Raw genomic sequence first — 26,682 nt, 5'->3', positions numbered from 1 at the left:
ACTTTTCCAAATCCTAGAAACATCTAGTCCTGAGAGAAATTGTTTCTTGGTTTAGAAGATGAGAAGAATTGAAGTTAAACAATGATCCTTTTTCCATTTCTTTAAAAAAAAAAAAAAAAAAGGCTGGCAGAGGCAAAAGCTCTGTTGGACAAATTGTTTCAGCAGATGTTCATTGTCCCAGGGAGAAAGCAGCCCCTACTTCGCAGCTTAGCACTTGCAAATTTAGAAACTTAAATATTTTTAACTTGAAATGGTCCATGTGGTATGAGTGAGATGTAAGTATTAAAATCATTCCTATGAGCAAGTGGTTACATTTTACTATTAGGTCCATAGAATGCTGACAACTGGTGTTATATCATGATGTGGTGATGCAACAATTGTCACCTACCTGCACTTTCAAGCTTCTGTAGTTTTTCCCCCCCAATCATTTACAATAACACCCTGGGAGAATATTAATAATTATACTAACATTTAGAGAGTACTTATGATGTACTAGGTACTCATAATTATCCTGTGAGGTAAGTACTGTTAGGATGCCTATTTTAAAATGTGGAAACCAAGACTCACAAAGATTAATTAACTTATCTAAATCACAGAGCCAAGAAGTGGTGGCGATGGCATTCGAATGTAGGCAGCTTGACTCTAAGACAGGGGTAGTCAAACTTTTTCTGTAAAGGGCCAGATAATAAATATTGTAGGCTTTTCAAGCCATAACACCTATGTTGCAACTACTCAACTCTGTCTTTGCAGAACAATAGCAGCCTAAGACAACATGTAAATGAGTGAGTATGGGTTATTCCAAGAAAACTTTATTTATGGACCCTGAAATTTGAATTTCATATAGTTTTCATGTGTCACAAAGTGTTATCCTTCTTTGAATTTTTTTTCAACTGTTTCAAAATGTAAAAACAATTCTTACCCCGTGGGCTGTACAAAACCACAAGACAGTCTGGATTTGGCCCACAGACTAGTTTGTCGATCCGTGCATAAAGCTCTTAAGGACTATTTTTCTAGTAGTGTCTTTTTATAATTTTTTTTAAAACAGCTAATAGAACTATATTTACATTCTAGCATTATCAAGTTATGTCAGACTTTATCATATAAAATTATATTTTGAGAAATAAAATTTGCTTTTTATATTATATGTATTAGATTGGGACATAAGAAATTTGCCAGTATTAGACTGTTTGACCTATAAAAGTGACAATTTTATACGTTTCAGCACAATATTTATAAATGTCTGTTGTCCTAGGAGGTAAATCTTATTTTAATAGAACAATAAAGCATAGGCCAGTGACCAGGAAAACATAAACAATTCAAGCATCAGATGTGTGACAAACTAGATGATTGTTAAGGTTCCTTAAGAATCTTTTCTATGAATTGAATTATGATAGTCTAGGAGTTGCAAAGAAAGGGGAACATCGTATTACCACATAATTCCTCTGTGACAAGTACTAAACTGTAATATCTCATTTAGTTTCCATAATGACACTACGAGATAAGTGTTTTTACCGAGTTTATGGTTGAGACAATCTAGGTTCTTGCCCTCATTCAGCACACTTATAGATGGCAAAGCCTGGACTTGGACAAAGATGAAAAGATGCCTTTTTGTTTCGCTCACACAACAAAGGTAATTTCGCTGTAATCTGTCAGTACCACTAAGACTTTTAAGATAAAAATTTATAAAAATTTTTTTTTCAAATTTATTGCTAGAAAACTAGTTGTAAGGCATAATATTAGAATTTCTCTCATTTTCAGTAAACTCCAGAAAATATACTCACTTAATTTTTAAACATTTTTTGTAGCTACATTTATATTGTTTCTTTGGAATTTTTTTATACTAATAACCTCCTACTTGGGTATGATCTCTATTTTTAAATAGAAGAGCAGAAGAATGTGAGAATCGTAGCTTTTGGTAAGCAGAACTTCCATAAGCTAAATGATTACTTAAAACTGATAACTTTACAAAGTCTGAGAATTTTAGAGCATCAAATCCCTTTTTTCACATTTTAACATATTAGCAGAACTTTTAACTCCTATATATACTAAGAAAACAATTCTGCATACACTAAGAAAAAAAAGCATTCGGGAAGGAAAGAAACTACAAAGTAAAATCAAAAGAAATATCTGGATCAGAATATTAAAATTATAATACCTTGCTTCATTTATGTTTCTCATTCCTTATCCAAAGAAGAAACCAATAACTTCATCAGTGGCTACTGAGGAATAAACTATGACATAGGTAAGAAATTCTGAAGAATTCACCAGGGATAGAAATATCCACCCAAGAAAATGAATTACTCTGAGTTATGGTTACACTGGAAAGATACATTACAGCTCTTTTTCTTTTATCCTTTTTTTTCTTTTCTTTTCCCTTTTTTCTTGGCATAGCAAATAAAATAAATTTCAGGCATGACTAACCTCTTTCCACTCACAATTTTCCATCTTTACTTTTGTCTTTTTTTCCTAAATGCCAGATTGACTTTTCTTACTAACATTATTTCAACTCATCAAACATTATATTTCCCTTCATTCAAAATTTACTTCAAAAGTCAGTCTTCTCTAGAATACACATCAAGCAAGTTGAAAATAGAGACATCTGCCTGAAAGTGAAATTCAAAAATGAATGAAAAGGTTCTTGGCAGTCCCCAAGAAGCAGAGAGTTTACATGAAAAAAAAAATTTAAAAAAAGTATGAACAAACTTTTGCAACTATTTATATAGTTATAATGCATCAGATTCTGTTATTTTGTTTTGAACACGTAATAGACCAGGATCAAAAATGGTTGAAGAAAGGGGGATTTTGGATCTTCTGATTTCCACTAGAATGTAATCACAACAAAAATGGGATTTTTATTTTATTCATTACTGAATTCCCAACTAAAACAGTTTCTGGAACATGATAGGTGCTCAATAAGTATCTATAGAATGAATGAATGGTTATTGAAGAGTGACTTTGGACATGAAATCAGGAGCACAACAGTTAAACAGATGATATTATTGTCTTGCCTTAATGAGTCCTTCTTTATTCACAAGTAGAAGCAATGAGGGAAATATTGTACAAGTCATTCAGACAAAGCACTATTTAGTAATATGGACGTGACATGAGTTTAAAGATAATGTGACCATTGTCATGTTTATTCTGGTAATAATCAAGGAAGGGAAAACTGGACAATCCAGTTAGATCATGATTTCTAGACTTTATATAGGCAGATTCCAGAAAGTTCAATTAAAAATTAGGTGTGATCCTGTAGGCCAATATTATAAATAAAAGGAATGAAGGCACATGAGATTTCAGATTTTTGAAAACAAAAACTCTAACCCATAATCATGTATTTAGCCAGTCTCAGTCTCAGCATTATTGACATTTGGAATCTGATACCTCTTTGTTCTAGGGAGTATCCTGTACATTGTGAGATGTTTAGCAGCAACCCTGGCCTCTACCCACTAGATGTTGGGAGTACCACACCCCCTCTGTTGTGCAACCAAAAAATATCTTCAGACATTGCCAAATTGAGAATAACTGCTCAAAAGGAAGGAAGAAAAGATAGACAGTATTCTCAGGTTTTAGAAATACTTATAAGCACACCGAGAGATGAATGGATAAACCAAATACGGTTTGTGACTGCTTCAACCAATAGAGGACAGTGGATATGATTTTGGAGGCTAGTCATAAAGGCCATGCAGCGTGTGCCTTCCTTGTTGGAACACTTGCTCTTGGAGCCCTGAGTTGCCACATAGGAGGTCTAATTACTCTGAGGCCACCATGCTGTGAGGGAGCTCCAGTCACTTGGAGAGATTGCTTGTAGGCACCCTGGTTAACAGTGCCAGCTGAGTCGGCAGCCTGGGTGCCAGACAGGGAGTGAAGAGTCTTCAGATGTGTCAGGCTCCGGCCATTCAAGTCACATGCTGCCAATCAGTTCTTCACAGCTGGAGCTCCAGACATCAATGACCAGAGATAAGTTGCCCCCATCCCCTGCACTGTGCCCTAGCCAAATTCTTGACCCACAGAATCTGTGAGTGTGATAAAATAGATGTGGTTTTGTGCTGCTAAGTTCTGGGTTATAGATAACTGGAACACCCAGCTATTCTGTTCCCCTTCTCAGAGACAACCACCATTACCAGTTTCTTGTGTGTTCTATCAAAGGTACTTTATGAATATAAAATCACATATTTAAAATATATTTTTAGTATAAATGGTTGTACACCACACACTTGTTCTGCACTTTGATTTTTTTCATTTAACGGCATATCTTGAAGATTCTTCAACTACACATATAGAGTTTCTTCATTCCTTTATAGGGATGCATACTATTTTATTATATAAATATTTCGTAATTTAAATAATGAGTTTTCTATTGATGGGCATTTAAATTGTTTTCAATCCTTTAGTTTTATAAACAGGTAGCAATTGCTGGAGTGACATTTGTAATTTTTGTGACATTGACTGATTGCTCTCCACGGGGGTTATTCTGTTTTCCTCTCCTAATAGAAATTTAGTTTCCACAAAAATAGCTTGTTTTGTCAAACTTTGTTTTAAATCTCTGCCAAATAAATTGATAAGAATGAAAAAAAAAGAAAGAAATACTTAAAAGCAAACATGGAAAAAGGAACTTATAAGAGTGATTCAAAAATCATATCATTGCAGTTGAGAAGTTTAAAATCCCAGTTTAAAAAAAAAAAAATTAAGAGCAAAAGAAAGAAATGTCTCCTCTGGCTTATTGGAGCAAGATAAAGTTTGGTGCTGATTGTGTATAGATAAACAATAGGACCATTAAAATTACTGAAATATTTTGCATAATCTTCTCCATTTAGACAAATAATCTTCTAATATTACAAACAGACCATTTTTAGGTAACAGTAAGAAAGCACTGTAATACTTTATACATTATTCTGGATTTCTAAAGTTAGGTAAATTTCATATCAAAAGAGTATGGGAAAATTATCAAAGGCACAATAATGTTTTTAGAAATCTTTGAAATTATTTTGAGTTGTACCATAAAATAAACAATCCCAATTTTCAGAAAAATTTAAAAATAGGTGGTGTTAAAAAAAATTGATAAGCTACTTAGTAAGGATCCCTGAAATAATTCTAGAACAATCAAAGACATGCTGAGTGCCTGTAATAGAAGAATTGACTGTCAAAAATCTTGAGTGCATGGTATGAGATATGTCAAATTAATCTCATATTTGACTGAGTTTCTTGAACTGTAGATCAGAGTAATGCTATAAATGCAGTGTATCTTGATTTCCACAAAGGGTTTGTGAAATACCCTTAGGCTATCTGTGTTCTTGCAGACAAACTGGAAAAGCATGGGCTGATTGATAATACAGTTTGTTTTCCCTACACCACCAGCTAACTATTCCTCCTACCTTCATAGGCTCACCTGTTATAATGCTTTTTGGGAATATGTAGGACTCCTCAAAATAAAGTTTCAAAGCCATTAGACTCAATAATCAATAAGTGCCTTTCGAAGTCTATCATTTTATGGTATTTCAGTCACTGTGATCTACAAATTATCAGTGCAGTTCAGTCTCTTCTTAATTAAGGTTGAACAAAAATTTTATAGACTGATTCCCATCCCATCCTAGGTGGACATCACTCTTTTTGTAAAATTCTTAATCCACAGAGAAGCAAATCAATATCAGTTAATATTTAATTTAAAAAAATACCACTCAGAAATAAAAACAAGATTTATTGTTACACTAATAAATATATTTAATAGTTTGTTAATGTCACAATCACTCTGTTATACTGACAGAGAAGAACTAGGTGAGCTAGGTGGGAAGAAATCTGCCTGTAAGATATTTTATCAGTCTGACTTCTGCTCTACTCCACCCATTCTACATATTCATCTGTCATCCTGCTCCAATAAATACAAAATGACTAGGCAAAAATTTTACCAGCATAGATATTTTAAGCACCATAATACCAATAATATCAAAAGTATATTGTCAGGGCAAAGAGAACTTTTTGACAAGGTAAAAAAGGGAATGTAAGCTAGAATGGAATTGTTTAATTACATCTTACCTGGAAAGAAATGCACTGTTCCAAAAATGGTACTAAGTCACACCAAGTATACATAACTACAAACCATGCATTTATTTAAATGGGCTGCTTAATTTTACTATTATGTAAATAAAAAATACAGTGTAATGAATTTGTGATAACTGATGATACTGTGATTTGTTATTTTAGTTTAAAATGTATAGAAATTCAAGAAAGGAGACTCCAATTTGGCAAGTTAAAAATAAATGGATGGTTTGAATGTCATATTCAACTATCCCTTCATTGATAGTGATTCACATTATTGCACAAAATAGTTTCCTAACCAGAGTATTGGTTCACTGGTGGAAAACCCAAATCATATTATCATTAAAGGCATGCTGCAATGCTTTCTTTCCAGCATCAGCTAGGGTTCATATTGCACAGGTCATCTTTATACTCAGGTGTCTTCAAACTCTGAACAAATGGAAACTTACTTAATGAGACAACAAATATTTGACCTGACTTGTATCCATTACAGTGATCGTCCTTGTAAAGGAAATATATTCCTAGGAAATCCAGAGCCATGCAGCAGAGGAGGTAAAATATGACTTTGAAAGAGAGGATCAATAACAGCGCTCAGCTAGGTTCCCTGCAAATTTGACAAAACTTATTTTCAACGTATAGTCTGTGTAAACTGTGTGATGTTGTGAGTGTAAGTTCACAGGATTACAGAGTTCAACCTAACCCGGTGAAAGTGTGAACTCTTTAAGAGTGGGAGGATGAATTGACTTAACAAACTCAATACACAGGGTCCTTGTCCAACACTTATCCCACATTATTACCCACAGTGAGCACTACTTTGCCTGGGAGCAACTAACCTTGAATCAAGAAATGATATTTTCCTTCCTGAGAAAGAAGCGTGCATTTTTTGTTTGTATCATATGTATTAGTAAGCTACACTGAGTACAGGACCTTGATTTTATCTTCATCTTTAAGACAAAAACATGAGGAAAATAGCCAACAGAGAGGCTTTGTTTTTAAGAGAGACAGGTAACCAAGTTATAAGATCAACAAGTCTTCCTTTTGAAGTTAACAAATATAAAGTCCATGTCTCAGCTGGAACCAGTCAGATTTGAAATCTTTTCTCCAAATAGAAATAATGATATTTGCTTCCATAGCAATGATTTTAGAATTTCAACCCTAAATACACTCACAACTTCTTGGTTTACCTGTATCTACTACTCTGAAAACAATGAGAAACAAACTCTAGAGCCTGTCTCCCAGACCTCAATTATTAGGGCTACCTCTTTAAAAAAATTTTTTTTCCCTCAGAACCTTCAGCTGGAAGAAAATCAATTTAGCACGATTTTACTTGAAGCTATCCCAAGTAAAATCATCATTTCATATTCACCCATTCACTCATAAAAGCATTTAAGTGATTTAGGAAAAGTTAAGCATAAGGGAGAAGATAGCACTTTCAAATAAATCCAAATCTTACCTGGTAAATTGAAATGGAACAATACCCCTGAAATCCTTCTTGACTTGCGCTCCTCTGCTCAAGGGACAACTAAATCACAGCAGCCAATATTCTTAAACCCTGAAAGAAAAATCAGGAAGCTTGATCTGTGCACATAATGGCCTGCATAATGTAAGAAAGCGCCGTTTCTTGGCAACTAGGAAACAATCCTTTTCAATTAACTCACAGCAATTGGCCCACATTTGTTGTGAAACAGAGAGTAAAGAAAATGTTTTAAGAACTCAAAAGAACCTGGTAATAGCTCACCAAGAAAGCCAGGTCAGTTTGTTCATTTTGAAAAGCATTTTAATTAATTGACTGCCCATTCTATTTGCCTAACCCTTTGCTAAGAACTTTCATTGACCTACCTTTCTCACTTCCTTGTTGCGTTATTTACCTAAAACCCCAGTCCTGAAGAGTTGCATTTATTGTTGCAGCAACCTAGTGAAAAGGTGAAAGATAATTCTAGCAAACCAGTGGTATGTAATGTTATCCTGCCTACCATTTTGCATACCATATGTTGCTTTCTAAAACATCAGCTTGAATGTAGCCCTGGATGCTCACTAGGATACCTAATTCAAAACAGTTGTATGCTATAGTCTCTCCGTTGTTAAAGACCACCTCCAGCAGGCATTAATTTTAGGTGATAGGTAGGAAGTGCCGCTGGGGTAGGTTAATTTTGTGCTGATTTAACTATTTTGGGTGATTCATATATACAGTCGTCCTTGGGGGGGTTTGTTCCAGCCCCCTATCCCCCACCCCCCACTGAGAATAACAAACTCCATGGATGCTTAAGTCCCTTAAAATGGCATAGTATTTGCACACAACCTATGCACATCTTTCCGTATACTTTAAATCTTCTCTAGATTACTTATAATACCTAATACAATATAAATACTATGGAAATAGTTGGAAGTACAATGTAAATGCTGTGTAAATAGTTGCCAGGCATGTAGCAAATTCAAGTTTTGCTTTTTGGAACTTTCTGGAATTTTTTTCTTCAAATATTTTTGACCCGTGGCTGGTTGCATCTATGGATGCAGAACCCACAGATATGGAGGACCAACTGTACTTGTGAGAATCTGATGAACTCTTTGGATAATCTTCTTAGGGTGCTTTGCATTCTTCCATACATACTTGAAATTTAATATATTAATAGGGGTCTGTATGTGGGACACTTATTTAAGAATCTCTGTTCAAAAAGGCAGTGGTAAGGAAAATATGTTATACAGAGATAATTTTTGCTGTTAATCAAACTTTAGCAGTGCCAATGGTAAAGTTTTAACTATCAAGTATGACTATCTCCCAATGAGAAGACATTTTAAGATAGATAATTTCCATATCGAACTATCCAACTAAAGCCAAATTGGATGAATTTTGTCTTCATTCCCTCCCCCCACCCCCGCCATTTTGCCAAGATTGACCAAGAGTGTCTGTTATGGTGTTTACTTTCAGCAGCTCTTTTTTTTCCTTTTATCATCCAATTCTCCCTAAAATGTGTCAATCTGGTCGTGCTATCATTTATGGGCAATTCTTCTTAGGTAATATTTTTTAAAATATAACCTTTTGGAGGGATTATCTTCACACGAAGCACTTTCTCTGTTGGTGAGAACTTCAGGCAGTGTCGTAAACTGTTGAAGGTGATGTATTTGGGTAGACCTTCTGGCACCTTCAGATCACATTCCTTGACAGCTGTGTACACTTTCCATGGACAGAACTGGCTGGGATAATTTTGTAAGTGTTTCTTCAGCTTTCTAACTGACTCTTCCACTTGCTATCTCCATGACCTCAGGCAGATTTCTTAAACATTTTGTGTCTCAGTTCTCTTATCTGTCAAATGAAGTTAATAATATTTACATCATAGGGTTATTTTGAGGATTGACTAAGATTACATATGTAAAGCTTCTTAAAACAGTGCCCAGCAAACGGTAAGTGCTCAAAGGTTAGCTATATTATTAACATCATTGTTGTTGTTGTTAACATTTCTGAACTAAATAACTTTCAAGGTCCTTTTCAGATTTAGGATTTCCAAAATCCTATGTAATCCTTACATAAAAATCTAAAGTAATGTAAAAAAAAGGCTCTTGAGGCATATAATATAAAATTACTCTTCTTCCTTTTTTTATAGATAAAACCTCATTTATCGTCTAATATGTCTAATATTTAGAGCTTTTGTATGCCTTTTTCACTAACAAAGAAAAATGCACAATTATTTTGAAAAGTTAAAAATCTCTTTATCTTTCTGAAAAATTCATTCCTGTTAAACAGATTGATTTAATTTAACCAAATGCATAGAGAAGCAGAAATTCTGCAAGAATCTTTTCTAAGACATTTTATTATGTGCAATGCAATTATAAAAGAATCACAAGCTTTTCTTCTTATATTCTTAAAATGTATGGACCATTGCTTCAGCTTTTGGCATCCATTTGGATGTATTTTTAACCAGCAGCTGCAGATCCTAGTATTTGAGAGGAAATGCATGCTTTTCAGTATTCGCTGTAAACACAGTCCATCCAGAGTGGCCATAAAGACTCCATCTGATCCTCTCCAGCTTAAAAGGCAGGCTTAACCTTAGGTCTTGGCCAAATGCACTGTGCAGCTTCCTCAATCGAATACCACACCATATCTCTGCTAGGAAAAGGTTCAACATTATTCTAAGAGGCCAAATGAACCACCCTTCTTTGGAGGGATTGGATTCAGCTACTCGAGTAGATATTTACCATCATATGCTTGGTACATGAAAGTGCCTCCCTTGTTTTTTATTTCTAGCAGTCTTGTTTGCCTCAGTATCTTGAAATAGCAAATTCTGGCACAGGGGAAATTACCTATGAAATGTGCAAACAAACTGAAAGGCCAATATTTGTTTAAAAGTACCTAACTCTGGAGAGTAACAGAAATACTCTGGAAAACATCATTCTAGTGTCTCTCTTCACAGAAGATTGGATGTAATGTGAAAACAGTGCTGCATAAGCTACTGGGAAGTGTGAATTCCTCATCACAAATTCTATTACAGTCTAAGTCATAGAGTCATTTCCCTTCCGTAACTCTGAGAAAGTCCTCAAAGTTCAGTGCTACCAATTCAAACAACACAAAACATAGCATGATACATAGCATTTATTAGTAACTTTCGAGTACCTTTATTTCTAATTCAATATAATGTTGAAAAATGATTCATCATGGGAAATACTAAAATGTAAATAAAAATAAAATCAATGCTCTTACACAAAAATATAGAAGTCACAGGTAATCCTTCTACAGCTTATAAATTTGCAAGCAAGACACTAAATCTCATATGACACAGGTTGATGAGGACTCTGCAAAATAATTTTTATGGACAGTAATGATGAAATATTTTACAAAATAAAGTATTTTATAAGCATTGACTAAAAATAGAAATAAAAGTTTAGCAGAGTACAGTCAGTCAAACTGAGTATTTCTGAGTTCTCATTTTTGGAGCTAAGAAAAAAATTGAGGACAGTATAAGGAACTGCCCAAATTCCCATCAGAAGGGTAAGGTTTCCATAATCCAGGATTCTAGTTTTTAAGCCTCCAGTAAGAAAGAACTGACCTGGAAAACTTGTTAAACATGCAGATTCTTGGACCCCAATCCCAGAGATACTGATTGAACGTCTTGAGGGAAGCCAAGAGATATGTATTTTAGGTAGGCTCCCGTCACTGGCAACAGTGGGCTTAGGGCTGCTGTTGAGAAATACAGGTAGTTGGGTCTCTGCTTCTCTGACAGAGGGAACACTTGGATAATTGAAAGAGGAGGAAGGTAACCGAAAGGGAGAAATGTGATTGGTCCTGAGGAAAAATAGGAAAATACAACTCAGCTTCCCTGAGCCAGAGAATAGGATAGAGCAGGGTGAAGAATGAATCTTGAGAGGCAGAAGATGTAGACATACCTGTAATGGCTTCCCATTTCCTACTTGTAACGACATTTAATGTAATAAAAGTCAAAGTCCTTACAATAGACTACCAGACTGGGCCCCTCTTACCTCTCATTTCGTACTGTTCTCCCCTTAACTGACTCTACTTGGCCTGCCAACTATTCTTTAAAACACAGCATCTCCTCTACTTCCTTCACATCTTTCCTTAAATGTCATCTTCTCAAGAACCCTTCTCTGACCACCCTATCTGAAACCACAACCCCTGCCCAACCCCACTGACACTCCCTATTCCCTTCCTGCCTTAATTTTCTATCATTTATTACCACATTCAATACTTATAGTGTTCATTTTCTGTCTCCCCAACCCCCCCCCTGCCCCACTAGACCATAGACTCTATAATGGCAGGAATTTTTATCTGTTTTGTTTACTGGTATATCCCCAGCATCTATTGATAGAATGTTCCTGGTACACTATAACTACTACTACACAGGATTAAAGAGGGTCCCCATTAAAAAGGATGATATTGTTAACATTTAGAGACAGAAAGGACTTTACTCAGCATGAGAAGTAGAGGAGAAAATTATTTAAAAGATTCATTTAAATCTCCCTGTGCTGTTCTAGGAAAAAGAAACATAAGAAGGAACTGAAGTATGGGAATCTTTTCAACCATTACAACGCTTCAAGGTATATTTATTTTCCATTCTTTCACAGAGGTAAGCATGGGTAGTTATTGTTTAACCCTATCAAAAGCTAATAATTGTGTCACTTTAGCCTTGGGGAAATGAAAAACAGGAAACATTTTATCAAGGTGCATAGATTCATAAGTAATATTTTAAAAGGTTATTTGAAGGGTGTTAACAGAATTGCTTTTGAACAGACCTGTATTAATGTAAAATAAAAATTCTATTTTTTTTGAAAAACCTGGAAACTGGCCACTGATACCCTACTTTTTTTTACTTACATGGCTAACCTGAATATTACTTTTTGAGCAAAACCACTATAGAAATAAGCCTTAAGCAATGGAACTTATTATTCTAATTAATAATGGCAAGATTACCGCATTATATTGCAGAGTGCATTTCTTCCAAATGGCCTAACTCAACAGATTAAAACAGGAATGACCTCACCAGTTCATCTGAAAAGCGAGGCAAGGCCTTGCCTACCTCAAAATCTTTCTTTCACTCCTTCTGCAACTCTTGTTCCTTAGGAAAGTTCGCTTTTGTTTGTATATTAGACTGGGCTTTTCTCCCATAATAATATGAAAATACCTCTAAGTTATTTGCAGTGACATTGTAATGGCCTAGTGGCTTTCCAACTGTTTCACCTAGTGGACAGCTGAGTCTTGTTCAAAGGACAACCTCTGACTGCAGGTGCATAGAAGTGCTGGGAGAGGGGCTGGGTACAAAATTAGAACTGACATGAGAACAGAAGGGGGAGGAGGAGGTGAGAAATGTTTCCAACTTCCTGCTTTGTCCTGTGTACAGGAGACAAGTGACTCTCTCAAAGTCAGATAATCTCCAAATACTTCCTGACATTCCATTCCTTTTCCATTCCAACATCTTCAAAATTCAAAATCTCTTCAACAAGTAAATTAGCATTAACAAATAACCATCACATGTATACTGCATTTCCAACAATGTTATCTATATGCCCTTCCCAAAATATTCTCCCTCCCTCTCCCTCAATTTCCCTCATTCTCTTTCTCTGCCTTCCTGCCTCCCTCTCCTTCTCCACTTCTCCCTTCTCCCTCTCTCTCTTTCATACACACACACACACACACACACAAACACACACACACGACCTATTGAAAGTGTATGCTCACTCTTATCTGACTTGTTAACTATATATCTACTGTGTGCCAAGCCCTGGTAAGTAAATTACATGTGTTATTTAATTTAACCCTTAAAACAACCTTAGAAGGTGAATACTTTTATCTCCATGTTACAAGTGAGGGAAATGAGCCACAGAGAGGTTAAGTAAATTTTCTAGTCATACTTTTTAACCAGAGAGGCTAAAACCAGATCTGACTCCAAAATGCTTACTTTGAATCATCACGCTATATGAGCTCTCCTCAACCCCCTGCCATATCCAGCAAATGATTATATTTGAAAATTCCCCTGACTTTTGTGTGTTAAACAAATAATAACATAAATTAGAATGCCTGGCAAATCTACTGCTTATGACCTTCTGAATAGATTTCTTTAGTTCAATTAACATTTTTTTTGGCTTTTTATAAAACACCATGAAGTACTTTTAAGGACAAAAGAAGCAAACATTTTCATGTGGTCTTATGTAATGATGTGCAATTTAGACCTAATCCTTTTAGCCCAGAGATGGAAGACTGACACTCTAAACAAAGCTCATTGTGTTCTTTTGTGCTGCCATAACAAGGTATTTAAAGGATGAAATTCTGGCTGGCAGATGGACTTCTTGGCATAACTCTACACGCATCACAGAAATTGTTTTGTTTCAGAGGATTCAAACAAGATGCCTGACATTTCTCAGAAGATATTTCTACTTGTAAATATGGTAACTTGTTAGGTAGGGGTGTTAAGGGACAATAATGAAGGCTTTTAAGGCCTTTTTCCAGTTTGTAACTTCGTATGATATGTAAAAAGTGCATTTACAGAGACTCATCCAACCTCAGTGAACACTCACACTTGAAGCCCTGAGTTGCTGTGTTAGAATTCCAACTACCCAAAGCTTCCAAGATGTGAGGAAACTAAGCCAGATGTAGGGGCCACCTGTATGTGCTTCAGTGGACAGCAGAGCTCAGCTCCCAGTTGACAGCTAGTGTCGACTGCCAGCCGTGAGACGGAGCCTTCGTGGACATCCAGCCCAGCTGAGCCTTCAGATGACTGTAGCCCTGGCCAACATTTGACAACAGCTGCATGAAAGACTGCAGGCAGGATTTGCCCAGCTGAACCCTTCCTAAAATTCCTGTCAGACAAAATCATGAGCAAAATGAAATGCATGTTTTATATAAGTAGGTTTTAGGTGGATTTGCTATGTAGCAAAAGTAACAGATTTTGTTACCTGGAAGTAGGGTGTTACCAGGACCAGTGAGCATCAAAGTGACTGTCAATGAAGGCTTGAAGGAGAGTGAGTGAAATGTTATTGGGGGCTGGAAGATAGAAGACCTTGGATATGTAGTGGTGGGAAGTTTATGAAAACTATCACTGCAGAATATAGAACTGCACCTAGTGAACTAATTGATCTGGATAAGGATATTTCTAGGCTAAATGTTGAAAGTGACAATTAAGGTTTTCTAGCTACTATCATAAAATGAAGATAAAGAGATACGAGTTAAAATAGAAATTATTCCATTTTCAAGCAGAATGTAGAACAAGTACAAATGGCCCTTGCTTTGCTAGGTTTAAAAATAAAACCAATTCTCATCCCTAGTCTCTCCCAGAAGAAGACTCTCAAAAGTAAAGAAGAGCCTCAGGGCAAAGAGTAAATCCAGGGTGCTGTCAGGAAACATGGTCTTAGGGTAAATATGAAGCAAAATGTATAACTGTAAAATCCTTTCTTAAGACATAGAAAGATTTAAGGTGATTTCTCAGAGACCCTTTCAAAAGCCTTCTATGGATTTTTAGGATGTGCCTCACGGCATCTCTATTTTCAGTTGAGCAACAGCCCTTCTGAGAATTTTAAACAGTCTCATAGGGAACCCAAAGTAGAGATCTGCTCTTAGGTCAAATTTTCAGTTTTTGTATAGGGATACACTGTACAAGATTGAATATTTTAAGCAAAAAGCAAGTTATCATACCATTACATAAGCCAAAACCAACCCAAGTTTCAAATGAGGATTTTTTCTTTGAAGTTTACCTCAACAGACTCTAAAATATAACATTCCATTTGGAAGAGGAAGTGTGTACATGGCCATTGTGAGTTTGCCTGACCAAAGTCCCCTACCAACCTCCATTTGTTGAGACAGAGTCCCCCAGATGTAGGACATCTACCGTTGAATCATTTGTCAGCAAGCTTTGGAATCCCCAGCAGAGGCTGCTAATTTGTTAACCATACACTAGCTTGCATTCTCAAGCAGTCCAATTTTAGGGAACAGACAGCGGGATTGTGAGTTTGAAGAGAGCATGCTGTGTTGCAATAGTGGCAGGTTTCAGAGGCAGAGATGTGAGGGAGATTAAAAGAAAATTTACAGGCTTGGCATTAGGAGGTACACGTGTTCTCAGTCCTGCCAGAGCTTCACCTCTGTGACGAAATACTTGACAGCATTGACAGGTGTACTTGATAATGTTGAAAGTTGCAGAGACTGGTACATCTGCTCCCCTACCATGCACCAACAGGAAGGAGAAAAGTTCTCTGGAAATGTGTTAATGCTAGAGAGTCTTTTGCAATGAGCCATATGACAAGGTGCTATTGAACAGTTTGGAAAATCAGATTCAGTCAAAGCATGTTATTACAAGAGCGACGTACAGTAAGGCATTATTGGAGAAGCTTTAGAATGGGAGATCTAAATTCGCCTTGTTAGTAAAGATTTATTCAAGAAGAGGAGAGAGAAAGGTGACAGATGCTGTCTTGATGGAACCCAACCAAATGGCAGACTTGAACTGGAGACCTTAGTAGAGACTTGGGGAGTTGCAGCCGAGGATGCTGGTTTAACAGCCTTCCCAGTAAAATCAACTTCCCTGTAAGTAAGGTCCCAGGAAGTTGTTTCCAACTTCCAGCTCGGGTCTAAAACTCAGAAAACCTGGTGAGAGACTGTGTCCATTAACTTAGTGTATGAAGTCTGATCTCAGAGAGAACAGCTGGGACCATCCACCTTTAACTTAGGAGCTACTCATTTATATGGTACATTTTTAATGCATAGGTTGGCAGGTGGAAGTATCTTCCTCCCCCCCCCCTTTTAAAATGTTGTTATAGAAAAGATGGGTATTTCTAAGCAAACAACACTTGCTATGGGAGACTTTCCTTAGCCATCCAGAAACTAAGAGCAGAAAACAAGGAGGAACCAAGGAGACAGCTAATCCCTGCAAGCAAAATTGCCCAATAGATACTCTGGCTCCTCTTCTTGTAGGAGGCAGAGATCATGCATGTATAGGGCTGAAGACAACAGAAGCTGATGCTCCTTCCTTTTATGTAGAAGTCATTAACCCAAAAGTCAGCCTTGATTCTGAGAGTGGAAAAGATGATAGAGGACGCTGGTGGGAATTTTTTTTTCAGGCCCATATTCTCTAAAGCTGTGATCTTCAGGCTAGGGACAACTGTATAACACCCAGAAAGCAATATGCCACAGAGATGGCTGCTGATGCAGGAAGACCCTGCCTGATTAGGCTGGGGCAGCAGCGGTATTGGCACAAGTGACTAGCACTGTGTAGGTGAGTGTGAAAAACCTTCCCAGTATCCAAGTGACAGGGCAGAGTCAGAAATAAGTCGCTCAGGTGCCAATTCAAATCCTCAAAGGAAAAAAAAAAGAGTTGTTTGGGCTCACAGAGGAGTTTGAGGCTTAGGTGCCAAAAGTAAATTCAGTCCTGTTTTTTCACGCATGCCTCAGAAGAGGATTTGTACAGAAGGTGAGCGAGAGGCTCCATTTCCCCCTCAGGATGCTGTATTTGATGCTGTTGTGCACACCCACATCCCCTTCTAGAACCAAGTTCTCTCCAAGTTGACTGGAATTTTGGATGCTGACAGCTCACAGCTGTGTTCTTCTTCAGGAATTGCCCCTGGCTCAAGGAAGCGGCTTCACTCAAAGTTATGCCCTCTTCCTGGGATGCAGCACACACTCAATGCCTGGGTCATACAGAATACAAAGATTCGTCCCCCTTACCTTGATTCTCAAGACATCTCTAAAGGGCCATTCCACCTTCAAAAGTGGATTCATGGAATCCACTGACGCTGTTCTTATAACAGAGCACCTTCCCTTTTCACGTGTCCTTGATTAGCAGTAATTCCCATAACAAATTAACTTAAACATTTTGATACAAAGTGTCACGACACTTTGCTACATGCTAGGAAAATCAAAATTATGACCTGGTTTCTGACTTCAAAGGGATTTTAACTTACAGAAATGATAAATGACTCCAAAGTATCATACAAGGCTGTACGGCCTATGCATGAAGGTGCTGAGTCATTCAATCATTAAACCGTAAACACCTGTACGTGCTTTGTGCAGCAGAATAAAGGTCAGTAAGGGTTAGACGCTGCTTTTAAGGATTTCAGTGGATTCAGGGGAGGGAAGGTTTATTCTTGACAGGAGTTTCTTCATGGAGGCTCCATTTGTTTGTTTACATATGTCGTGGCTTACTTCGGAAAAAGAATTTGAGTTGGATCAGAAAAAGTAATTAAGTATTTCACAAAGGGTTGGAGTGTGATGGAGTAGGAGGGAAACTCCAGGATGAAGGGATAACATGAAGGCAGTAGGTAGAAGGCCGTTTCCTCACAATGGTTTCTGATAGGGTCTTTTAAAATTGGCACCGGAGGAGAATATTTAACAGGAAAAGAGAGTCTAAAGTGAGGAGAGGCCTGAAGACAAAGGTAAGGAATTCTGGTTTTGTTTAGTAGGAAGCATAAAGATTTCTTCTTTATCTCCTATGTTTACTTAAAACTTTATTGTCTAGCTCAGTCTCTATCCCCCGTCATGCCATTGTTTGTTGATGGTGGTATCACGATCACTGTACTAGACGTCCTCATTTTATGACTCACTTGTCTCCATCCTTGGCCGTGTTTGTCATCTCACTTTAAGAAATAATAAACTGTTGTTTTAAACCACTTGGTTTTGGGGTAGTTTGTTACACAACAGTAGACAACTGATACACAATTTGGACTTTCGCCCAAAAGCCTCACTCAGGGTAGCCTTGAAAGACAGCAGTGAGGGACAGTCTCTCACCATTGGCGGAGGTTTGGGTGTGTGCATGATTATTTTGTGTCAGAAGAGAAGCAGGTTGATATAAAATTATGCATGGACTCATTAGCAGTGACAAACGGTTTGGTTAATTGTTCAGGGGCTTGGAAGGAGAAAGAAGAGTGAGAGTTTTTGAGAAGAGGTATGTGAATTGACATATAAACATGGGCATAAAGTGTGGATATCTTTGATTCACATCAAAATGCCCACCAGAGAGAATCTGTTGAAGGGGCACTAAATAACCATGTAGAATAACTTAGCCAGTCTTTGATGAAAGTCACTCCAGTGTTGCACAAAGGGTTTATACAGGAGAAACTATGGAGACAAGGATGGAGGCTGGGCATGAGCCCAACAACGTGGACTCACCAGAGCAGACCTAATACTGCTGCTGCCGATCATCTGACCTACCAGCAGCAAGACTAATGCTGCCCTCTAATATGGCACCGTACCTTGAGGGGACCAACTAGACAAAGTTGATGACACTGTGTCTGTGAAATCTCGAGAGGCGGAAATTTAGTTTGAGTGGTATTCTCTATATGATTGCCTTTCCTGCTCATTAGACTCATAGGCTGCACCATTATCCATGAGCAAACAAAATGTTTGATCTACCAATATGTGATCCTACATAAATTTCATTGGCCCAAGCAATGCACTTTACGTCAAATGAGGTGTGACAGTAGGCATCTGACCATGAGATTCACTGGTCCTATCACATTTTACCACCCTGATTCTGCTGGCCTGATAGTGATGGAATGGCTTTTTGAAGGTGTACGCCTAAGGTGGAAAGTTGGAAATTATACTGTGCAAGAATGTGGTATATACCTTCATCCTACGGAATCAAGAGCACACCCTAAATCATCAACCATTATGTGCTGCTGTATTCCCCAAGGGAAAATACGTGGATCTGGGAACTAAGGGTTGCAAGGAGAAGGGACTATGCTTATTATCACTTCCAATGACCCATTTGGGGAACTTGTTCTTCCCATCCCCACAACTCTACATCCTGTAGGTTTTTAATGGCACATTAAATATAATACACTTGGCACACAAGTGATCTGCTTAGAGAAGAGGGTGAAGGGAAGGGGGTTCCTGGTACTGCTCTAACCAGTTTTAATGGTAAATGGACATGTGCAGAAGCCACAACCTGAAAAGGGCACAGCAACTATGGGCCCAGACCCCCTCAGGGAAAGGGGCCCAGGTCATCCACCAAGTAAGTGCTGGAGACCAGCTAACTACCCATTGATTGTCAAGGGTGGGTGAACTCTAGTAGATGAGGTTAATAGATGAGGGAGACTATAAATATCAGGTGCAGCCTAGATAATAGTTGGAGGGGTGAGGGCCGCTGAGGGTGGGGGAGGAAGGAGAAAGGGAGAAGGAGGCCAACACTAGTTTGTCCCACTAAACTTCCTCTAAAAGCTTTCCGAGGAAAGGAGGAGAATTATAATCCTGGAGGAGTTGTTTCCTTGTGGAGGGAATATACTGTGCAAAGCAAGTGGAACTAAATGGCATGGGATGGATTGTAGTGGATGCATTTGGAGACCTCCTAGATTCCCCTTCCTGATTAAGGCTTCATGGTCCCAGATGCTGGGAGTTTTGACTACTGATTACATACAGTTGCATCCAACTCTGGGAATTGCCCTCAGCTGAAGGAAACTGCCATGCTCAAGTCTCAGCTCTAGTTCCTGGGGGCAGCCATATCTGATGATTGATTGTTGTGGGGTACATTCCTTAATGTGGGACATCTTTGTAGGATCATCTCATTCTTGAGGGATCTCTGTGGCATTCACTGAGACTACTGTTTCAACTGTATCTCATTTCAAATTCTACCGTTACTCAATCTAGCTTCCCTTGCTCCTTCAAAGAGCACTTCTGTTTTCAAGAGCACTTCTGATAAACCTCCTGCATGCACATTCCAGGTGAACTTTACCTAGAACAATATGGTGTATTTATTTTTATATACCTAAATTTCTAAGAAAGGCAGCTCCTGAAGCCTCCTTTATTCTGATAACCTCCCTGAGCAGTTTCGTGTATATAATGCTGAGTGTAGGAGATCTTTATATTCTACACAAAATAAGAGGAATTCAAAATTCACAGGAAGCAATTTCATAGAGAGGGAACAAAGACCACATGAGAAAGTGAAAGAAAGATGAGGAAACCTGGTAAATGTGGGAGGAGTAGATTTCTTGTTGAAACTGGTGAAGGGATTGAGTTTTGCATCCAGGTTGACAAGGAGGAAAGAAAGTAGGCATATATATATATACAGGAGTCACACAGACAGGATCTGTGGTTCCCCCTCACCAGAGCTTCTACAGGTCTTTGAAACTGGAACTTTGAGAGGCAGAAAAATCCATGGCAGATATCAGATTATAAAATACATTAGGTGTATCAAGTTGTATTCTTTTAGAGTTGAATTTGTTTTCACACTAGTATCCCTTCCTAAATGCATTTTTTAAAGTTTTTTTTTAATTTTTAAAAAATACTAGGCTGCGCCATGTCTTAGTTGTGGCACGTGGGCTTCTTAGCTTGTGGCATGCATGTGAGATCTAGTTCCCCGACCAGGGTTCAAACCCGGGACCCCTGCAATGGGAGCTTGGAGTCTTACCCACTGGACCACCAGGGACGTCCCCCTAAATGCATTTTTGAAAAATTATTTGGTGCTGTTATTTTGATTTATCAGCATTGAGGTCATACTTGACTTTGCTTTCTCTCAAAGGCTATATCCAATACGTCTGGAAACCTCATTGGCTCTACCTTCAAAATATAGTCAGAATTCAGGAAGTTCCTCAGGCAAAAAGGAATATGAGACCAACCATAAACCTGGATCTACATCAAGAAATGAAGAGTATGGGAAATGGAGTAAAACAAGGTAATATAAAATTAATTTTTCTTATTTTAGTTCCTTCAAGAGATAACTATCTAAAGCAAAAACAGTAGTAATGTATTATATATTTATTGCAAATGTAAACATAAGTCTGACAAAAGCAGATGCGAGGGAGCAATTGGGCATATACTATTTTTTTCAGTACTTTTATTGAAGTATAGTTGATTTACAATGTTGTGTTAATTTCTGCTGTACAGCAAAGTGATTAAGTTATACATATACATTGTATATATTCTTTTTTAAATATTGGGCATATACTATTTTAAGGTCCTTACACTACATTTGAAGTGATGTAATATGGTTTTAAGCTAGATCGTGATTACGTGATTAATTAAACATATATTTTAAAACATATAGCAACGACAGACTTTTTTATAAAAAGGTAAAAGCCCATAGTAGAAATAAACTAGAATAAAAACAACACTCTGAATTCAAAAGAAGGCAGAAAAAAAGAAACAAAGAACGGATAAAACATTAGAAAACAGCTAGCAAGAAAGAGTTTGATCTAACCATGGAATAATTATATTAAATGTAAATGAAATAAACACACCATCTAAAAGCCCAGAATTACCAGATTGGCTAAGAAAGCAAGACTCAACTATACGCTGTCTCCAAGAAACCCATTTTAAATATAGAACACAGATAAGTTAAAAGTAAAGAGATGGGAAAATATATGCTATGAAAATATTAATCAAAAGAAAGCTGAGTAGCTATGTTTATAACTGACAAAGTAGACTTTAGAATAATAAATATTACCAGAGATAAAGAGGAGCATTACATAATGATAAAAGGGTCAATTCTCCAGGAAAGCATTATAATCCTACATGTGTATGTATCTAGCAACAGACCTTCAAACTACATGAAGTAAAAATTGATAGAAAGAAAGGAAAAAAATCACAATTATGGTTGGAGATCAACACTCCTCTCTCAGCAATTGATAGGGCAAATAGAAAGTATGTTCAGGATATAAAAGACCTAAACATTATTGACAACTTGACTTAATTAGTAATTATAGGACACTCCACCCAACAACTGTAGAATAGACATTGTTTTTCAGTTCAAAAGGAACATTCACTAAGATAGACCATCTTTTTTACCACTGTTTTTTCGGTTTTTTGAATTTTTGCATTTTATTTTATTTATTTTTTTATACAGCAGTTTCTTATTAGTTATCCATTTTATACATGTTAGTGTATCCACGTCAATGCCAATCTCCCAATTCATCACACCACACCCCCACCCCCACCCCAGCTGCTTTCCCCCCTTGGTGTCCATACGTTTGTTCTCTATATCAGTGTCTCAATTTCTACCCTGCAAACCGGTTCACCTGTACCATTTTTCTAGGTTCCACATATATGAGTTAATATACGATATTTGTTTTTCTCTTTCTGACTTACTTCACTCTGTATGACGGTCTCTAGATTCATCCACGTCTCTCTCTACAAATGACCCAATTTCGTTCCTTTTTATGGCTAATATTCCATTGTATATATGTACCACATCTTCCTTATCCATTCGTCTGTCGATGGACATTTAGGTTGCTTCCATGACCTGGCTATTGTAAATAGTGCTGCAGTGAACATTGTGGTACATGACTCTTTTTGAATTATGGTTTTCTCTGGGTATATGCCCAGTAGTGGGATTGCTGGGTCATATGCTAATTCTATTTTTAGTTTTTTAAGGAACTTCCATACTGTTCTCCACAGTGGCTGTATCAATTTACATTCCCAATAACAGTGCAAGAGGGTTCCTTTTTCTCCACACCCTCTCCAGCATTTCTTGTTTGTAGGTTTTCTGATGGTGCCCATTCTAACTACTGTGAGGTGGTACCTCATTATAGTTTTGATTTTCATTTCTCTAATAATTAGTGATGTTGAGCAGCTTTTCATGTGCTTCTTGGCCATCTGTATGTCTTCTTTGGAGAAATGTCTATTTAGGTCTTCTGCCCATTTTTGGATTGGGTTGTTTTTTCTTTTAATATTGAGCTGCATGAGCTGTTTATATATTTTAGAGATTACTCCTTTGTGCGTTGATTTGTTTGCAAATATTTTCTCCCATTCTGAGGGTTGTCTTTCCATCTTGTTTGTAGTTTCCTTTGCTTTGCAAAAGCTTTTAAGTTTCATTAGGTCCCATTTGTTTATTTTTGGTTTTATTTCCGTTACTCTAGGAGGTGGATCAAAAAAGATCTTGCTGTGATTTCTGTCAAAGAGTGTTCTTCCTATGTTTTCCTCTAAGAGTTTTATACTGTCCAGTCTTACATTTAGGTCTCTAATCCATTTTGAGTTTATTTTTGGGTATGGTGTTAGGGAGTGTTCTAATTTTATTTACATGTAGCTGTCCAGTTTTCCCAGCACCACTTATTGAAGAGACTGTCTTTTCTCCATTGTATATCCTTGCCTCCTTTGTCATAGATTAGTTGACCATAGGTGCGTGGGTTTATCTCTGGGCTTTCTATCCTGTTCCATTGATCTATATTTCTGTTTTTGTGCCAGTACCATACTGTCTTGATGACTGTAGCTTTGTAGTATAGTCTGAAGTCAGGGAGTCTGATTCCTCCAGCTCCGTTTTTTTCCCTCAAGACTGTTCGGCTATTCGGGGTCTTTTGTGTCTCCATACAAATTTTAAGATATTTTTGTTCTAGTTCTGTAAAAAATGCCATTGGTAATTTGATAGGGATTGCATTGAACCTGTAGATTGCTTTGTGTAGTATAATCATTTTCACAATGTTGATTCTTCCAATCCAAGAACATGGTATATCTCTCCATTGTTTGTATCATCTTTAATTTCTTTCGTCAGTGTCTTATACTTTTCTGCATACAGGTCTTTTGTCTCCCTAGGTAGATTTATTCCTAGGTATTTTATTCTTTTTGTTGCGGTGGTAAATGGGAGTGTTTCCTTAATTTCTCTTTCACATTTTTCATCATTACTGTTTAGGAATGCAAGAGATTTCTGTGCGTTAATTTTGTATCCTGCTACTTTACCAAATTCAATGATTAGCTCTAGTACTTTTCTGGTGGCACCTTTAGGATTCTCTATGTACAGTATCATGTCATCTGCAAACTGACAGTTTTACTTCTTCTATTCCAATCTGTATTCCTTTTATTTCTGTTTCTCCTCTAATTGCCATGGCTAGGACTTCCAAAACTATGTTGAATAATAGTGGTGAGAGTGGACATCCTTGTCTTCCTCCTGATCGTAGAGGAAATCCTTTCAGTTTTTCACCATTGAGAATGATGTTTGCTGTGGGTTTGTCATATATGGCCTTGATTATGTTGAGGTAGGTTCCCTCTATGCCCACTTTCTGGTGAGTTTTTATCATAAATGGGTGTTGAATTTTGTCAAGATTTTTCTGCATCTATTGAGATGATCATATGGTTTTTATTCTTTAATTTGTTAATAAGGTTTATCACATTGATTGATTTGACTATACTGAAGAATCCTTGCATCCCTGGGATAAATCCCACTTGATCATGGTGTATGATCCTTTTAATGTGTTGTTGGATTCTGTTTGCTAGTATTTTGTTGAGGATTTTTGCATCTATATTCATGAGTGATATTGGTCTGTAATTTTCTTTTTTTGAAGTATCTTTGTCTGGTTTTGGTATCAGGGTGATGGTGGCCTCATAGAATGAGTTTGGGAGTGTTCCTTCCTCTGCAAATTTTTGGAAGAGTTTGAGAAGGATGGGTGTTAGCTCTTCTCTAAATGTTTGATAGAATTCACCTGTGAAGCCATCTGGTTCTGGACTTTCGTTTGTTGGAAGGTTTTTAATCACAGTTTCAATTTCATTACCTGTGATTGGTCTGTTCATATTTTCTATTTCTTCCTGGTTCATTCTTGGAAGGTTATACCTTTCTAAGGATATGTCCATTTCTTCCAGGTTGTCCATTTTATTGGCATAGAGTTACTAGTAGTAGTCTCTTAGCATGCTTTGTATTTCTGTGGTGTCTGTTGTAACTTCTTTTACATTTCTAATTTTATTGATTTGATTCCTTCTCTTTTTCTTGATGAGTCTGGCTAATGGTCTATCAATTTTGTTTATCTTCTCAAAGAACCAGCTTTTAGTTTTATTGATCTTTGCTATTGTTTCTTTGTTTCTATTTCATTTATTTCTGCTCTGATCTTCATGGATTCTTTCCTTCTGCTAACTTTGGGTTTTGTTTGTTCTTCTTTCTCTAGTTCCTTTAGTTGGAAGGTTAGATTGTTTATTTGAGATGTTTTTTTTTTTCTTGAGGTTGGCTTGTATTTCTATAGACTTGCCTCTTAGAACTGCTTTTACTGCATCCCATAGGTTTTGGATCGTCGTGTTTTCATTGTCATTTGTCTCTAGGTATTTTTTGATTTCCTCTTTGATTTCTTCAGTGATCTCTTGGTTATTTAGTAACGTACTGTATAGCCTCCATGTGTTTGTGTTTTTTACGTTTTTTTCCCTGTAACTCGTTTCTAATCTCATAGCGTTGTGGTCAGAAAAGATGCTTGATATGATTTCAATTTTGTTAAGTTTACCAAGGCTTGATTTTTGACCCAAGATGTGATCTATCCTGGAGAATGTTCCGTGCACACTTGGGAAGAAAGTGTAATCTGCTGTTTTGGGATGGAATGTCCTATAAATATCAATTAAATCTATCTGGTGTATTGTGTCATTTAAAGCTTGTGTTTCCTTATTAATTTTCATTTTGGGTTATCTGTCCATTGGTGTAAGTGAGGTGTTAAAGTCCCTCACTATAGTTGTGTTACTGTCGATTTCCTCTTTTAGAGCTGTTAGCAGTTGCCTTATGTATTGAGGTGTTCCTATGTTGGGTGCATATATATTTATAATTGTTATATCTTCTTCTTGGATTGATCCCTTGATCATTATGTAGTGTCCTTCCTTGTCTCTTGTAACATTCTTTATTTTAAAGTCTATTTTATCTGATATGAGTATTGCTACTCCAGCTTTCTTTTGATTTCCATTTGCATGGATCATCTTTTTCCATCCCCTCACTTTCAGTCTGTATGTGTCCCTAGGTCTGAAGTGGGTCTCTTGTAGACAGCATATATATGGGTCTTGTTTTTGTATCCATACAGGAAGCCTGTGTCTTTTGGTTGGAGCATTTAATCCATTCACGTTTAAGGTAATTATCAATATGTACATTCCTATTACCATTTTCTTACTTGTTTTAGGTTTGTTTTTGTAGGTCCTTTTCTTCTCTTCTTTCCCACTTAGGGAAGTTCCTTTCGCATTTGTTGTAGAGCTGGTTTGGTGGTGCTGAATTCTCTTAGCTTTTGCTTGTCTGAAAAGCTTTTGATTTCTCCATCAAATCTGAATCAGATCGTTGCCAGATAGAGTAATCCTTGTTGTAGGGTCTTCCCTTTCATCACTTTAAATATGTCATGCCTCTCCCTTCTGTCTTGTAGAGTTTCTGCTGAGAGATCAGCTGTTAACCTTGTGGGAATTCCCTTGTATGTTATTTGTCATGTTTCCCTTGTTGCTTTTAATAATTTTTCTTTGTCTTTAATTTTTGTAAATTTGATTACTATGTGTCTCGGCGTGTTTCTCCTTTG

General features: G+C 37.0%; 2 long non-coding RNA genes across 3 annotated transcripts in view; one reads left to right on the top strand and one right to left on the bottom strand.

The window, feature by feature from the left end:
• LOC118897904 overlaps positions 1-7,540 on the bottom strand; it is a 57,690-nt gene extending 50,150 nt beyond the window's left edge. Inside the window, exon 1 of the long non-coding RNA XR_005020569.1 lies at positions 7,487-7,540. This is a non-coding gene — a long non-coding RNA (uncharacterized LOC118897904). The remainder of the gene's footprint in view (positions 1-7,486) is intronic.
• The window catches only part of LOC118897903, a 199,895-nt gene that overhangs the window by 50,284 nt on the left and 122,929 nt on the right, over positions 1-26,682 (top strand). For both annotated transcript variants that reach the window (XR_005020568.1, XR_005020567.1), the window contains exons 5-6: positions 12,016-12,078; positions 20,973-21,125. This is a non-coding gene — a long non-coding RNA (uncharacterized LOC118897903). The remainder of the gene's footprint in view (positions 1-12,015; positions 12,079-20,972; positions 21,126-26,682) is intronic.

Source organism: Balaenoptera musculus, chromosome 7 (assembly GCF_009873245.2).
Source record: "Balaenoptera musculus isolate JJ_BM4_2016_0621 chromosome 7, mBalMus1.pri.v3, whole genome shotgun sequence".
NCBI classification, from domain to species: domain Eukaryota; kingdom Metazoa; phylum Chordata; class Mammalia; order Artiodactyla; family Balaenopteridae; genus Balaenoptera; species Balaenoptera musculus.
This window is presented reverse-complemented; position numbering and strand designations above follow the sequence as displayed.